General features: G+C 36.4%; 1 long non-coding RNA gene across 2 annotated transcripts; it reads right to left on the reverse strand.

Annotated features, from left to right (window-relative positions):
* On the reverse strand, nt 401-5,975 carry LOC109822469. 2 transcript variants are annotated; one of them, XR_002242144.1, is made up of 4 exons: nt 4,855-5,975; nt 4,619-4,763; nt 1,796-1,869; nt 401-692 (listed from the first exon to the last, which is right to left on the reverse strand). It is a non-coding gene; the product is annotated as an uncharacterized LOC109822469 (long non-coding RNA). The 2 variants fall into 2 exon arrangements; XR_002242143.1 differs by having other exon boundaries at nt 401-1,869; nt 4,855-5,972.

Consider the following 16,037-nt stretch of genomic DNA (forward strand, 5'->3'; position numbering starts at 1 on the left):
GATTATGGCTCAGAACCTCCTACACCGTGTGCGGAGTTTTGATAGGATCTTTACTCCCCTTGACTAGGGATCCTGTTAGAACTCCACACGGTGCGGGGTTCGAGTAAAGATCCTATCAGAACCCCTCGCACGGTGCGGGATTCTGAGCCACGACCTGTAACAAACAAGGGGGCAGTCCTAACATTTCACTGCCTCCCTTTATTGATGAATGTATGCGTGCATGAGTGGATGTGTGTATGGATGTCCATGTGCACGTATGGATGTATGTATGCATGTACATATTTGAATGGATATATGAATGTCTGTATGCAACGGATTTTACTAACAGTTTAAAAATAACTGGAAAGCTCATCAAACTAATCTGGTTTCGAGTATGTTGTGCCAAGTTGTGCCCAAGATCTTAATAGATAAGCGTAACTTGATTTAACAAGAAAGCTAACCAAATAACACAATATACTCACTAGGATATCAGAGCATTCTTATAGAGAATAATTTATTACAAGGATGTCAAACCTCCACGATACACACAGGCTTACCTTCCATATTTCAAAGACAAGTAGTTGAATTTCCCATTGAACCTAAGCACCCTGAGTAACTTTATCAGTCCTGCTATGACAGAATTTTGTCAAAAGAACTGCACAGGTATTAAGTGCCTGTGAGTCCTTTGAAAACATTGCTCCTGCTTATGTTGCCTACAGATCAACACCAGTATGCGTATAAGATATGTCATGATCCAAACTGAGCACATCTACCACTAAAGTTTTTTTTAAAGAACGGAACAAAAACATCAGCCTAATAAAATAGAGTAATCATGACATTAATAATTAATATATTGCACATAAACGGAAACAAAGTTAATTGTGAGGGACCTCCTACACATTCTACAGAGGTGCTAAATTAAATTACGACATAAAAGGTAAAGAGTACCTTCTTCACAATTCACAATAACATGCATAAGGGTTCATTGCCCTTCTACATGAAAACTGAAATTTACAATTATGTTTTTCACCTCATATAAGTATTGCATCACAATGAATAAGAACTGTATGGTGTTTAGGCCAACATGTAAGAAATGTTGCGTGACTTATCCTATGCTTACGTGATCACTGATCATCAGAGCCCAACAAAGTTTTAGCCAATTTTAGAAAAGCCTCCTACTCATCTAGAGGTAAGACTTAAAATCTCCTTAGCAACTTCACAGGTTCCTTTAAACATGTTAAGACTGTTGAGAACACTGCCATGCTACAATTGTTGTCCTATTCATGTTAGGCCCGCTACTTGTAATATAGATTTATACTCAAGAAGTTGGAATAAGGGCACAATGATTTAATAAGAATATTACTACAATTTGCTAGAAGCTAAATTGCTGAGGAATCCAGGAAGAATATGAATATAACATATCAAATTCGAACAGGAACATAGAAAACAGAATGAAGTCTTTTAACTTCAAAAGACCAAAAAGTTATTGGATCAAGCTACTAGTCCATTCATTGCTGCAACCTTTCTCATGACCCCGCCGCTAGCCAAACTTTCACTAATTTAAGAAATCACTCGACACTGCTACATCCTTTTCTATGATTGTATGTACTTATGCATACAAGCATGAGTATGAATGCATGTGTATACTAGAAGCATGCATGACAATGTATAATGTAGGTATGCATGCGTGCATTTGTATGAATGCATGCGTGTGTGCGTGATATGCAGGCCTGCATGCGTGACAATACATGTATCCGTTAATGTATGTATGCATCTAGTTGTGCTCCACCATTATGAAGCCTTATCCACCAATTACCTAGGTTAGGCTCACCGTGAGCCTCGCCTTCACCTGATTTTGCTCCCAAGTCCCCAGTGATGACCTGTAAGAACCTGTACAGGTTAACAAGTTCAGGAAGATATATGAGAATGAAGGCTAAAAAGCATGACTTATGTTAGAAAACTATAAATGCTCAAACAAAACATGCATAACAGCTGACCGCCCTTCTATATGAGAACTGAAATTTACATTTTTCTGAAACAAGTTTAGTACTGAGATTTACTTTTTTTCTAAAAACAAGTTTAATACTGCAATTAGATTCTACTTAAATATAATGTGGAGAAAAATGAAGAAAAGAGAAAAATAACCCAGTGTTTGAATCAATTACAGCATCCCTCTCAGCAGAAATGGAAACAGTTGGACAATAGATATTTTGTCGAGCGGTTAGAATCAGTAAAGCATAATCGAAAATAAAAATTCCTTCAGGCTGAGCAACGAACATACCTGAAAAGGATAATTTGTTTAGGCTTCATTTTTCAAGAGCTTGTATTTAAATCTAGCAGTAGGTCTCTGTGGTTTAGAACTACATGTATCAGTTACGGAAGCAAGTGAAATATTAGATGGAAGGGAAGCTGTTTATTTAACCAAGGGCCTCATCAAATACTGCCATCAGCATCAAAGCCTGCTGGCTCGAATAAAGAACCCTCATCACTCATCTTAGGACTCTAAATTCTTAGACAGCTTTATACCCAAAAACAGAAGGATCCTAATGTGAGTCTACAACTGACTACAGTAAAAAATAACAAACATCAGTTATCAAAAAGTGTAGAATAAGAAAATCTCAGCAAACATACAGACGGGTGAAAAAACCAATTGCACCAGCATATGCTCTAAATTCTTAGACAGCTTTATACCCAAAAACGGAAGGATTCTGATGTGAGTCTACAACTGACTACAGTAAAAAGTAACAACCATCAGTGATCAAAAAGTGTAGAATAAGAAAATCTCAACAAACATACAGATGGGTGAAAAAACCAATTGCACCAGCATACGCACTAAAGAAAGATATCAACAGCTAATGAGTATGATTCAATGGAAATTGGCCAAAGAGCTAGAACGTGCATCATTCACATGATAGTTCATCTTTAATGAGTATGATTCAATGGAAATTGGCCAAAGAGCTAGAACGTGCATCATTCACATGATAGTTCATCTTCATAAATTTTCTTTAAATTAAAGATCGCCAAAGAGCTAGAACGTGCATCATTCACATGATAGTTCATCTTCATAAATTTTCTTTAAATTAAAGATCCAGACAAGCCCAGGAATTGATGGGTCGCTATGAACTAAAAAAATTGTGTTCCAAGCTGTGTGTTGTGGAAGACAACGAACCAAACAAAAAATAACCAAAAATCATGGAACCTTTCCATGAATGCATATCACTAGACACATCTGCAACCTTTTTCGTTTGTGCGTGTGTGGGTGTGTGCGTGTGCGTACGCATGTGTGATGTATGTGTGCTATGTATGTATGCATGTATTTATGTTATGTATTAATGCATGTATGTACATAAGTATGTATTTATGTATGTGATGCATGAATGAATGTATGTATGCATGCATGCAATATATGTGATGCATGTATGAATGTATGTGTGCATGTTTGTATGTATGATGTGTGCAAGTATGCGATGTACATGTGTATGTGATGAATGTATTATACATGTATGTATGTATGACGTGTCTGTGATGTATGTATGCATGTATTTATGTACTGTAATAATGCATGCATGTACATATGTACGTACAAAAGAATGTTTGTGCGTATGTGTGTGTGATGCATGCTTGAATGTATGTACGTATGTATTTATGTATGTATGTGATGCATGCATGCAATGTATGTGATGCATGCATGAATGTATGTATGCAAGTTTGTATGTATGATGTGGGCATGCATGCGATGTGATGTATGTATGTATATATGCATGTGTGTACATATAAAATGTATATATGTGATATATATGATGCACGTATGCATGTAAGCAAATACATGGATGGATGTATGCACGCTTGTATCCAGTGTAGTAAATGTATGCATGTGTTTGAATGTATGTACATTTTGCATGGATGCATTTGCAATGTACGTTTGCATGTATGCACATTTGCATGCCTTGCATGCATGCATTTGCATGCATGCATTTGCAGTGTGTAAATGTATGTGCATCTTTGTAATGTACGTTTCCATGTATATACGTCGCATGCATTTGCAGTGTGTAAATGTATGTGCATCTTTGTAATGTACGTTTCCATGTATATTAGTTTGTACGCTGCATATGCAATGTATGTCTGCATGTATGTACGTTTGCATGCATGCATTTGTAGTGTATGTACGTTTGCATGCATGCATTTGCATTGTGTGCACACATGTGCGTGTAGTTGTGCTCCACCATTACTCAACCAATGTGTGTCTAGTTCTGCTCCACCTTTACAGCGCCTAAAGCAACTAATATCTCTGTTTGGCTCACTAGGAGCCTGATCATCATCTGATCCTGTTCCCACTTCAGAAATTTTTGTTCTAAAGATGCTCTGCTCATAAAAATGTACCAAAGGTGTGTTGGGGAGAAGATCTCCACAGCTTATCAAGACCTAAAATAGTAGCAAGACAGGGGTTCCATGTGGAATATTAGCAAGATAGTGGTCATTAACTCTGTGATGCAATACAGTGCAAGGACTCCAAAATCAGAGACACTTTCACCCTCAAGGTCCGGTATATTACAGAAATTTTAAGCATTATAAAAAAACACAGATAGGCAAGATCCAATATAAATAAGAGAACCATATATACAACAATTTTAGCGCTCACCTAAATGGCAGAACAGGAGGCTTTGACTTTATCTGCTCAAACTGTTAGCTTGACTTGGTCATGGTGACCAAATCAACGATTCTCGGTAGAGAGAATTGTGGATCGTGGAAGGGTTGTTGAGAGAAAATCTCTCATTGGGGCGGATCTGGGGGGTGGAGTTAGTGGGTTCAGCCCCTATAAATGGAAGGGTAATTTTCCTTGAGAAATCACAATGAAGAAAGTGAAAAACCTCTTACCCATTAGCGGAACCCCCCTCAAAATCTGTTCTTCCTTCTTCTCTGAGAGCAAATACTGGTATCAGAGCCAACGGCGACGTCAACGACGAACTCGGCAGGGATCTGATCTCCGCTCGACCTAGTCTCGATTGCGACGGCGACGGCGATTGACCTCGAAGCCGAAGTCTTCATCTCGGCGAGCTCTCTGATTTGGATCGAGGAAGACAAATAGATCCGCCTCCCCCTTGCAATTTTCGGTCTTCCTCTTTGATCGTATCTCATCAGTCGTTCCCTGGCTACATCAAGTAGCGATCTCAGGAGCAAAGCCCTAGATCTCCATTTTTTAGCCAGCCTTTACTCTGCCCACATGCAATTCACCATAGCCCACCTATTTTTTTGTTGAAGCAAAGCCAAGCCCAAATCACAATAACCCAACCATTTTATTTTCAAAGCCCATTCATTTTTATTTGTTAAATCATAGTCAGGCCCATGTTCACTTAACAAATCTTTACAAAGCCCAATTTTCCTATATTCCACGTTCTCAAAACCAGCAGATCCTTAAAAAAGATCACTTTAGTCCTTTACAATTCAATATTCTGTTTTCAATCATTTTGGGTTGTTCGAACAATTCTTCGCAATTTCTATTCAGTGTAACTCCACAACAGCAGCAGATTATCTTCAAATCCAGTCAGAAACGACGCCAAAACTTCGACAAGAGATTCTTCGGTCAACACCGCTAAGCGACAATCTCGCTCAAATTGGAGCCTCTTTCATCAAGTCGGAACAATCAGGTTCATTTATTTATTTATTTTTATCTAACTTTATTATTATTTAGTATTATTGTTAAAATATCAACCTTATACAAATATTTAAAATTAAATTTAGTTTTAGTTCTTTACCGAATAGCTAGTAAACTCGTTCTATCAGAACTAGGTAAAATTGACAAATTTAATGGCAGTAATTATGATATGTGGCATAGAAAAATAGGATATGCTCTTATTCATGACAACATTGATGATATAATCGAAACCACTGCTCCAACCCTTACTGATAAATCTACACCTGAAGAAAAGAAAGGGTTTGAACAGTGAAAGTCGAAAGATAAAAAGACGAAAACTCTTATGCTCATGTTCATGGAAGATAACTTAATCAAAGTTTTTGAAACTTATAAGACTTCCATGGACATGTGGAATGCAATAAAAGAAAAATACGACACTGCTTCTGAAGTTAACATTCAACTCCTCTTGCATAAGTATAATTCTTGTCGTATGCAAGAGGGAAACAATGTCGTAGAGCATATAAATAAAATGATTATCATGGCTAAGGACTTATCCACTGCTGGGACCGAAATCCCGGAAAGAATGCAAGTGGCAACCATTTTGAATAGTCTTCCCCCTTCACTTGCTGTGGTTGTCACCACATTAAGAATGAATCCTGTTATTAAGTCTGTCATTGATCTTCCTATGCACCTAACGATAGAACAGGACTTAATAGCCAGTAGGAAGGAACCAGAACTGAATATGATGCAGCAAGAGCTGAATTATGTCCGCCAGAGGCATAATGCTGGAAGCTATAAAAACTCTGGTTCTAGTAAACCACAACCACAAGGACCGAAATCGCAGCAGTTCAAGAGAAAGAAAGTACCCCGCGGAGCCTGCTATAATTATGAAAAGTTCGGGCATTTCAAACCCAATTGCCCACAAGGTGAAAAGCAGGAGAATAAGGGAGGCTATAAGCATCCAGAACAAGGGGTACTAGCAAAAGAGAATTCGTCGGTGTGACAGAATGTAATGCTGTGATGACGGATATCAGTGGTTGGTGGATCGACTCCGGTGCGACTAGGCATATCGCAAAGGAAAAGAATGGAGTCGTAGAATTCGCCGAGCTAAAGAAATGAGAACAGAGAATCTATATGGGAAATAATACCTATCTCGATGTAGAAGGTATTGGTTCGTATAGATTGGATCTTGGGGACATCATTCTTGTCCTCAAAGATGTGTTCTATGCGTCAGGAATTCGACGCAATCTGATCTCTGTTCCCAGCTTGATGAAGAAAGGACTGGAAGTAAGGTTCTATAATAACAGGGTTTCTATAGGCAAGAATAATAAAGTGTATGCTATGGGAAAATATGTGCCCGAGCATGAATTATGCATTCTTCCAGTAGTTTGTAATAATTCTGATAATAAAATTTCGAATTTGAACTACTTGTCCTGTTATATTTCTGAATCTGAATTGTGGCATTCTAGACTAGGACATGCTAGTATTTCAAAAATAAAAGAAATTATCAGAATGAACTTGCTTCCTGCACTATCTAATGTTCAATTGCCACCATGTGAACATTGTTTAACTAGTAAAATGACTAGAAAACCTTTTGTTGGCGAACATAGAGCCAATGAACTTTTAGGGTTGGTACACTCGGATATTTATGGTCCCCTAAGTATCAAAAATCATAGTAATAAAGAATATTTTATTACTTTTATAGATGATTATTCCAAGTTTGCACACGTCTATCTTATATCGAGAAAATTAGAAGATTTTGACTGCTTTAAGATATATAAGACAGAAGTTGAAAACCAACTTGGATTGAAAATTAAAATTTTGAGAACTGATAGAGGTGGAGAATATAATTCTAAAGAATTTGAAAGTTATTGTATTCAGCATGGAATTAAAAGGCATACAACAATGCCGTATACGCCACAACAGAATGGTGTTGCTGAAAGAAAGAACAGAACATTATTAAATATAGTTAGATGTATATTGTCTCACTCTGGTCTCTCTAAAAACTTTTGGGGAGAAGCATTATTAACTGCAAATTATATTTTAAATAAAATTCCCATCAAATCAGTTGTATCTACACCTTATGAATTATGGAATGGGAAAAAACCTAATTTGAGTCATCTCAGGAAGTGGGGATCTATAGCCCATGTTCTCATTCCATGTCAACTTAGAGATAAGTTGGATTTTAAAACAATAAAGTGTAGATTCATAGGATATTCAGAAAAGTCAAAAGGTTATAAGTTCTATAATAAAGAAAAAGGAGTCATTGAAAGCAGAGATGCTACATTTCTAGAGAATTTAGAGGAAGAGGAACAAGTTCAAGAGGAAACAAAACCTCTAACTGTAATAGATGATGATGATTATAGTGTTGTTCTCACTAATGACCCTGATATTGTGAATGAACCTAACCTTGAAAATGATGAAATACCTATGAAAAATAATGTACCTAATCAACCAATTGTAGGCAACAAAAGGTCAAGAACACAACCTTCATGGATGAATGATTACTATTTGTATTCATGTGAGTCATCCTGTTTTTCGGTAGATACAAATATAGAAGAACAAGATCCCTTAACCTTTTCTGATGTGATGAAATCGCATGAATCAGCTTTATGGCTAAAAACTATGAGAGAAGAACTTGATTCTATAGAAAAGAATAAGGTATGTGAGTTATGTGATCTACCAGAAAATAAAAAAACCATTGGATGCAAATAGGTGCTTAAAAAGAAATATCGTGTTGATGAATCTATTGATAAATTCAAAACACGGTTAGTTGTCAAGGGTTATAACCAGAAGGCAGAAATAGATTTTCAGGAGACGTATTCTCCTGTGGTTAAATTTACATCCGTTAGAATTATTTTGGCTATTGTTACATATTTTGATTTGGAGTTATTCCAAATGAATGTTAAAACTGCATTCCTTAATGGAGAGTTGAAGGAAGCAATATATATGCAACAACCTGAAGGTTTTCAGGTGAAAGGACAGGAACATAAAATTTACAAATTAATGAAATCTCTATATGATTTAAAACAGTCTTCTAGACAATGGTATCTCAAATTTCATGATGCAGTCACTAAACTTGGTTTTATTCAAAATAAATTAGATAATTGTGTATATGTCTTGAAAAATGGGATCAAGTTTACTATATTATCATTATATGTGGATGATATATTGCTCGCTGGAAATGACATAGAAATGTTGAATAAAATCAAAGCAGGTCTCAGCGAAAAGTTTGAGATGAAAGACATGGGAGATGCATCATATATTCTTGGAATTCAAATAATTCGAGATAAAAAGTCTAGAATGCTAAAAGTTTAAACCAAGAAAAATATTTAAGATCGGTTCTTAAAATGTTTGGAATGGAGAATTCCAATCCGGCACCAACTCCGTTGGTTATGGGAAGAGATTATGTAAAGAACAAAGCCCTGGAGAGGGGCAGAAGCCATTAGATGTTCCTTATGCTCAAGCAATTGAAAACTTGATGTATGCAATGTTGTGCACCAGACTTGATATAGCTTATGCTGTGAGTCTAGTCAGTAGATATCAAAGTAATCCAAGACCAGCACATTGGGAAGCTGTTAAAAGAATTATGAAGTATATCAGAGGTACATTGACTCATAGATTAGTTTATCAAGCCGATTCGCTTGAACTCCTCGGTTATTCCGATGCCGGAGGTGATAAAGATGATGAAAAATCCACTTCGGGATACTTATTCATCTTTGGAGGAGGAGCTGTTTCTTAGAGTAGCAAGAAACAAGGGTGTGTTGCTAGATATACGTAAGAAGCTGAATATATAGCTTGCAGTATGGCAACTACACATGCTGTCTGGATAAGACGTGTCTGGATAAGACGGTTTTTGATTGATCTTGATCTCAATTTGTTAGAAGGCCCTATTGATATTTATTGTGATAATCAAGCAGCAATTAGCTTAATCAATAGTGGCGCGAATAGCTCCAAAGGAAAACATAATGAGATCCAATATCACTATATTCAAGATATTGTAAAAAAGGGAGAAGTCAAAGTGACTTATATCCCTACTACAGATATGATTGCTGATCCTTTGACAAAAGGCATACCAGCGAAATTTTTTATTAAACACGTAAGTTTGATGGGACTTAGGAATAAATAAGTCCAAGTAAAATTTCATGAATAATAAAATAAGAGTTACTCTCTACGGATAGTGAAAGTAATGGTAAGCAGAAACATCTGATCTCACGGATAGTGGGAGGCATATCACTTGGTTAATTTGGTCAAGTGGGAGATGTTAGCTTGACTCGGTCATGGTGACCAAATCAACGATTCTCAGTAGAGAGAATTGTGGATCGTGGAAGGGTTGTTGAGAGAAAATCTCTCATTGGGGCGGATCTGGGGGGTGGAGTTAGTGGGTTCAGCCCCTATAAATAGAAGAGTAATTCTCCTTGAGAAATCACAACGAAGAAAGTGAAAAACCTCTTACCCATTAGCGGAACCCCCCTCAAAACATGTTCTTCCTTCTTCTCTGAGAGCAAATACAAACACCTTCTGATCAAAATGTTATTGAAACCCCCCTCCCATTGCTCATCCACTTCAAGAAATTTTTCCAAGTTTATTATCAAGATAGTCCTTTGAACTGCTTCCTAACCATCTTCTCTATCTCCAGCTCCTCCGTAAATAAAACTTCTTGAGAGTCATCTTCTCCATCTTCAGCCCATGTGTAAGTAATATTTCACGAGTGACATAGTATTAAAGAGTAAAATTGGGTTGTCATACTAACCTCCTCCTTTTGGTAATGTTTGCGGTCTATATGTACCCTATGAAAGGTTATAATATGTATAAATCTTAACAAAAAATTTATTCACTTCATCAAAATCTCCAACTAACATGTAGGACACTCTGCGTCATTATAAAGCTTTGACATGCAAGGGGTTCGCATCTGCTACCTATCCAAATTCAGAATTTACAAATACATAACCACTAGATCTAACACTGGCAGAAGTGCAAGAAGAATGACTCGATAACACGAATTAAACAAGAGTCAACCCTTCAACATATCCAAAAGTTTTAGGAACCATTGTTTTAAATATCCCCGACATGGCAGCAAACCGATATGGTTTCTAAATATCCCTTACCGTTATGTGGCTTTGGGTGATATATACCTGATATGACCGATATATTAGCAGATATATTGGTCGATATATCCTTTTATATGGTTTGTCACAAAACAATATACAACACTTGGAAATTTTTAGGCGAGTTATCGTGATTTTCCCATTATATCAAATGACATTTTCGCCTAAAAAAATCATATGAAATGTTGCAACAAGTTTAATACTGAGATTTACTTTTTTCTGAAACAAGTTTAATACTGAGATTTACTATTTTCTAAAACAAGTGTAATACTGTAGTTACATTCTACTTAAATAAAATGTGGGGAAAAATGAAAAAAAGAGAAAAATAACCCAGTGTTTGAATCAATTACAGTATCCCTCTTAGCAGAAATGGGAACAGTTGGACAATAGATACTTTCTGGAGTTGTTAGAATCAGTAAAAGCATAATCGAAAATAAAATTTTCTTCAGGCTGAGCAACGAACATACCTGAAAAAGATAATTTGTTTAGGCTTGATTTTTCAAGAGCTTGTATTTAAATCTATCAATAGGTCTCTGTGGTTTAGAACTACATGTATCAGTTACTGAAGCAAGTGAAATATTAGATGGAAGGGAAGCAGTTTATCTAACCAAGGGCCTCATCAGATAATGTCATCAGCATCAAAGCCTCATGGCTTGAATAAAGAACCCCCATCACTCATCTGAGGACTCTAGATTCTTAGACAGCTTTATACCCGAAAACAGAAGGATTCTGATGTGAGTCTACAACTGACTACAGTAAAAAATAGCAAACATCAATGATCAAAAAGTGTAGAATAAGAAATTTCAAGAAACATACAGACAGGTGAAAAAACCAATTGCACCAGCATACGCACTAAAGAAAGATATCGACAGATAATGAGTATGATTCAATGGAAATTGGCCAAAGAGCTAGAACGTGCATCATTCACATGATAGTTCATCTTTAATGAGTATGATTCAATGGAAATTGGCCAAAGAGCTAGAACGTGCATCATTCACATGATAGTTCATCTTCATAAATTTTCTTTAAATTAAAGATCGCCAAAGAGCTAGAACGTGCATCATTCACATGATAGTTCATCTTCATAAATTTTCTTTAAATTAAAGATTCAGACAAGCCCAGGAATTGATGGGTCACTATGAACTCAAAAAAATTGTGTTCCAAGCTATGTGTTCTGGAAGACAACCAACCAAACAAAATTAACCAAAAACCATGGAACCTTTTCATGCATGCATATCACTAGCCGCAGCTGCAACATTTTGGTTTGTGTGTGCGCGTGTGCGCGTGTGCGCGTACACACGTGTGATGTATGTGTGCGATGTATGTATGCATGTATTTATGTTTTGTATTAATGCATGTATGTACATAAGCATGTATTTATGTATGTGATGCATGAATGAATGTATGTATGCATTCATGCAATATATGTGATGCATGCATGTTTGTATGTATGATATGCGCATGTATGCGATGTACTGTGTACGTGATGAATGTATGTATGTAATGTATAAATGTATGTGTATATGTTGTATATATGTCACGTGCGAATGCGATGTGATGCGATAAAGAAAAACATTGTTATTGGATTTCCACCTACCATTCCTTGGCATAAAATCTTACCCATTCCCGGCTGTCAACTGTGACCAAAGAACGAAGAAGGTCATTCAGATAAGGGTGCAAAATAACACCTTACCTTTCAAGTCAGCAAGCACCTTCGAAAGTAATGCAGAGACAAAGGATGCAAGCAAACCTTTGGTGATTGTAGCACACGTCCATCAAACTGTCTAAACTGTGTGCTGACAAATACACTGCATGCTCGAAGCATAGGATCAGTGCATAGTTGTTGTACTTCAATGCCTACTTAATGGAAGTTTAATGGTAGTCCATTGTTTATATATATGTTCAGACATTATAAAAAGTACTTACATTGCTCACAAGCGACATTTTCTCTTGAGTTTAATGCCTCGACTTCTCAACAAGCAACGATCATCAGAGCATCATAATCTCCAGAATACCTCAGTTCTATATTTCTGTGTTTGACAAACTAGTCAAAAACAGCAATTTTCTGTCGTGTGAACATCACAATCTCTGTTAGCATCTGTGCCAGTTCTTTGTTTCAAAAAAATCTCTAAGCAAATAATAATGAGACCAGGGAAGCACTTGCAAAGATGACAATCAAACAACATAGTTTACATTCCTTGATTGGTATAGTGAACACAAGAGAAAAAGGATGGGAAGTGTTGAAGATCTGCAAATTTTGTCTGAAAATTGAATATAACATATAAAAGAATTACCAGCTAAACACAGAAATTTTCGCTGTTCTGTACAGAAAATCTGAAATGATACAACTTCGAAGTGATAACCAGGCACAGAAATAGCAGCATTTCTTATTTCTATGTTAGGGGTGATTTGCCTTGGTGCAACAAACGATAATGAGGATCAGAAGTCACATGCATAATGAGTTACAGACATCAGATAAGAGAAGGTAAATTGGTTGGTTGCTAAAATGATACCCACCCTGTCTCCCTAAAATGATAATGAGAATCAATAGTAACATGTATAGCGAGTAGTAGATGAATTTCAGAAGAAATAAGTTTAGAAGTCATACCACGGAACCCTGCCACAATCTACAATTCAATCAAGTTGAGAAGTCACTCAACATTGCTGCAATCTTTTTTATGACTATTCTAGTATTCCTACAAGTTAAATCACATCATCAGTTCGGAAGACAATGAACTAATTGAAGCTAACAGAAAACTTGGGCATACCATATGAAATTAAGGATAAATAAAGGTTTAGAAGTCATACCATGGAACCGTACGCTATCACATTTCCGTCAAGTTGAGAACTCAATTAGCATAACTGGAATCTTTTCAAGCCAATGCCATTTTGGAAGACAACGGACCAAATGAAATGGACTGAAGACTTTGGAGGAAAAGCTTGAATCTGCGGATAAATAAGTTCATGAAACAAGTTAAATACAACATTTAGATTTTGCTTAAATAAAATGTGAAGAACATGAGAGAGCGAGAGCGAGAGCGAGAGAGTGAGTGAGAGAGAGAGAGAGAGAGAGAGAGAGAGAGAGGCACACTCACCTGTGGCAAGTTAATTATTCCATCCCTCATAGCAGAAATCGTGATTGCATAATCAATAAAATTCCAAGTTCAACAATAAAGACAGGCCAAGATCATTACCTCAAACATTATTCTGTGTTATCCTTGCTACACATTTGGGTCTATTCCATCTTGGAGCCAATCTTCTTTCACTGTCACTGATTCTACCCCTTATTTGCGTTGAAAACGAGGAAGCAGAATGCTGATGCTGTCTACCTAAGACCATGTCTACATACAGAACAAGGAAATAGGATGTCATAGATGGAAGTCAACGCTATCTTCTCCAAAATTCTAACTTATAGGAGGAATTGGTGAGTAATATGAACTAAACAAAAAATTGTTACGTTTTGGATGACTGAGAACTTAGGAGTAAGAGGATGAATTTAATGGATAGATAAATCCATGAAATAAATTTGATACAACAATTAGATTGTCAGCAATCAATGCATTGCCGAATGCTTAAAATCTGAAACATAATGCAACAATGAGAGTTCAAGATAGAAGTTACAAATAATTTTATGTGAAAGTGAGAACATAGAAGTTGAAATTGCTTCATCCTTGTTACAGAATTTGGTTCGCTCCGATTAGAGCTAGCCGTCATTAGCTGTCATCCATTCCTATGCAAATCAATGAGAAAAATCTAGCTTAAACTTTAAACTGGCAATCAGACTGAGGGGTTAAAGCTCACTAAATTATTTTTAGTATATTTACACAAAATAGGAATTTCTTACTCTGCTTATTCTGTGTAGGACATCATCCTTTACGTTCTGTGAAGACTACTATGGATTTACAAAACCTTATGGTTTCCTTTTGAGCAAGCATATCTCTAGGAATATCTAAATTTAAAATGTCTAAACAAAAAAAGAGTAATCCTTTTTAGCAAATGTCACAGGATCAGTAGAATTTAACAAAGGGTATTCCAGACTCTAAACTTGGGCTGACCTCACCTACCTGATTATTTGTGAGAGGCCAGACTGTTGGAATTAATTAAAAAAGATTGAGTTCTTTAATGAATTTTGTGCAAATATGTTATTTTGAGGGGTACATTTGCATAATGTCTATTCTTATCCTCTCATCTGTAACTCTTCATCATCCTTTCTTCTGTAACGTTTCCTCCGCTCTCTCCTCCTTTTTTTCTGCAAGCTTTTAAAAAAATAAATCCCGATGATTCCGCTCTTATTCCTTTTCCTCCGAGAGAAAATCTCGTCAACGACAACGGTAACGTAGGCGATCTCTCCGGCCTCATCAACGACAACGGAAATTCACAGCGGCTATTAAAAGGGGATCTCAGGAAAAATGAAGAGGACGGAAAAAAAAAGAGCCAAGAAAACAGTGAGCAATTCCCTAATCTCCCTCTTATTCTCTACAATATTTGATTTTTGATTTCAATTTTCGGGCAAAACATCCATTGAGCATTGAGCAGAGATCAAAGTTTCGCAGTAAACTTTGGTGTCGGCTTTCTCGGGGGGTTCTTACCGCTAGGCGTGGTCGCATCAAATCGTCTCTGCGAAGGCGGCGACTATTGTTCTAGGGCAGTGATCACACGATTACCCCTTCTCAGGCCTACGTTTCTAACTTTCTGGAAATTCTATTTTGATTATTTTGCAGTGGTTTTATTTCTAACAATCTAGAACAAGTTTCTAACTTTCTGGAAATTCTATTTTGATTATTTTGCAGTGGTTTTATTTCTAACAATCTAGAACAATAGTTTTACAGCTTTGTTTACTGTTGGAAAAACTATCAAATTGACAGTCATATTTTGGTCAGATCTCAATTTAGAAGTTCTCAATTTCCATAAGATAAACCATTCATTTTCAGTTTACAATAAATCAACCGCTGTTTTTTTTTTTTTACTCCAAGTTAAGGTCTGCTCTTAATCGGAGGGAGAGAGAAAAGGACAGTTGATGAAGTATCAAGAGTTGAGGTGAAGGAAGTAGTTTGATACACGTTTGCAATTACATTGCCACATTCTTTGCATGTCCATCCTTTTGTGATAATCTTGTGTTAAAAAAAATTATATCTGTATTCTTTTAATAAGTTTCAGTTTGCATACAATTCATTTTATTCTTGATAGCATATCATTCTGTGTTTTAATTTTCTTCAATTTTGTAAGCCAGTATCATATAGTTCTAAGTTTGTATCTCACAAGCAATTCTTTCTCAGATCCTTGAATTGCCAAGACTAGCAATTTTATTTTCAGAATTT

The sequence above is a fragment of the Asparagus officinalis genome, chromosome 8 (assembly GCF_001876935.1).
Source record: "Asparagus officinalis chromosome 8, Aspof.V1, whole genome shotgun sequence".
Lineage (NCBI taxonomy): Eukaryota > Viridiplantae > Streptophyta > Magnoliopsida > Asparagales > Asparagaceae > Asparagus > Asparagus officinalis.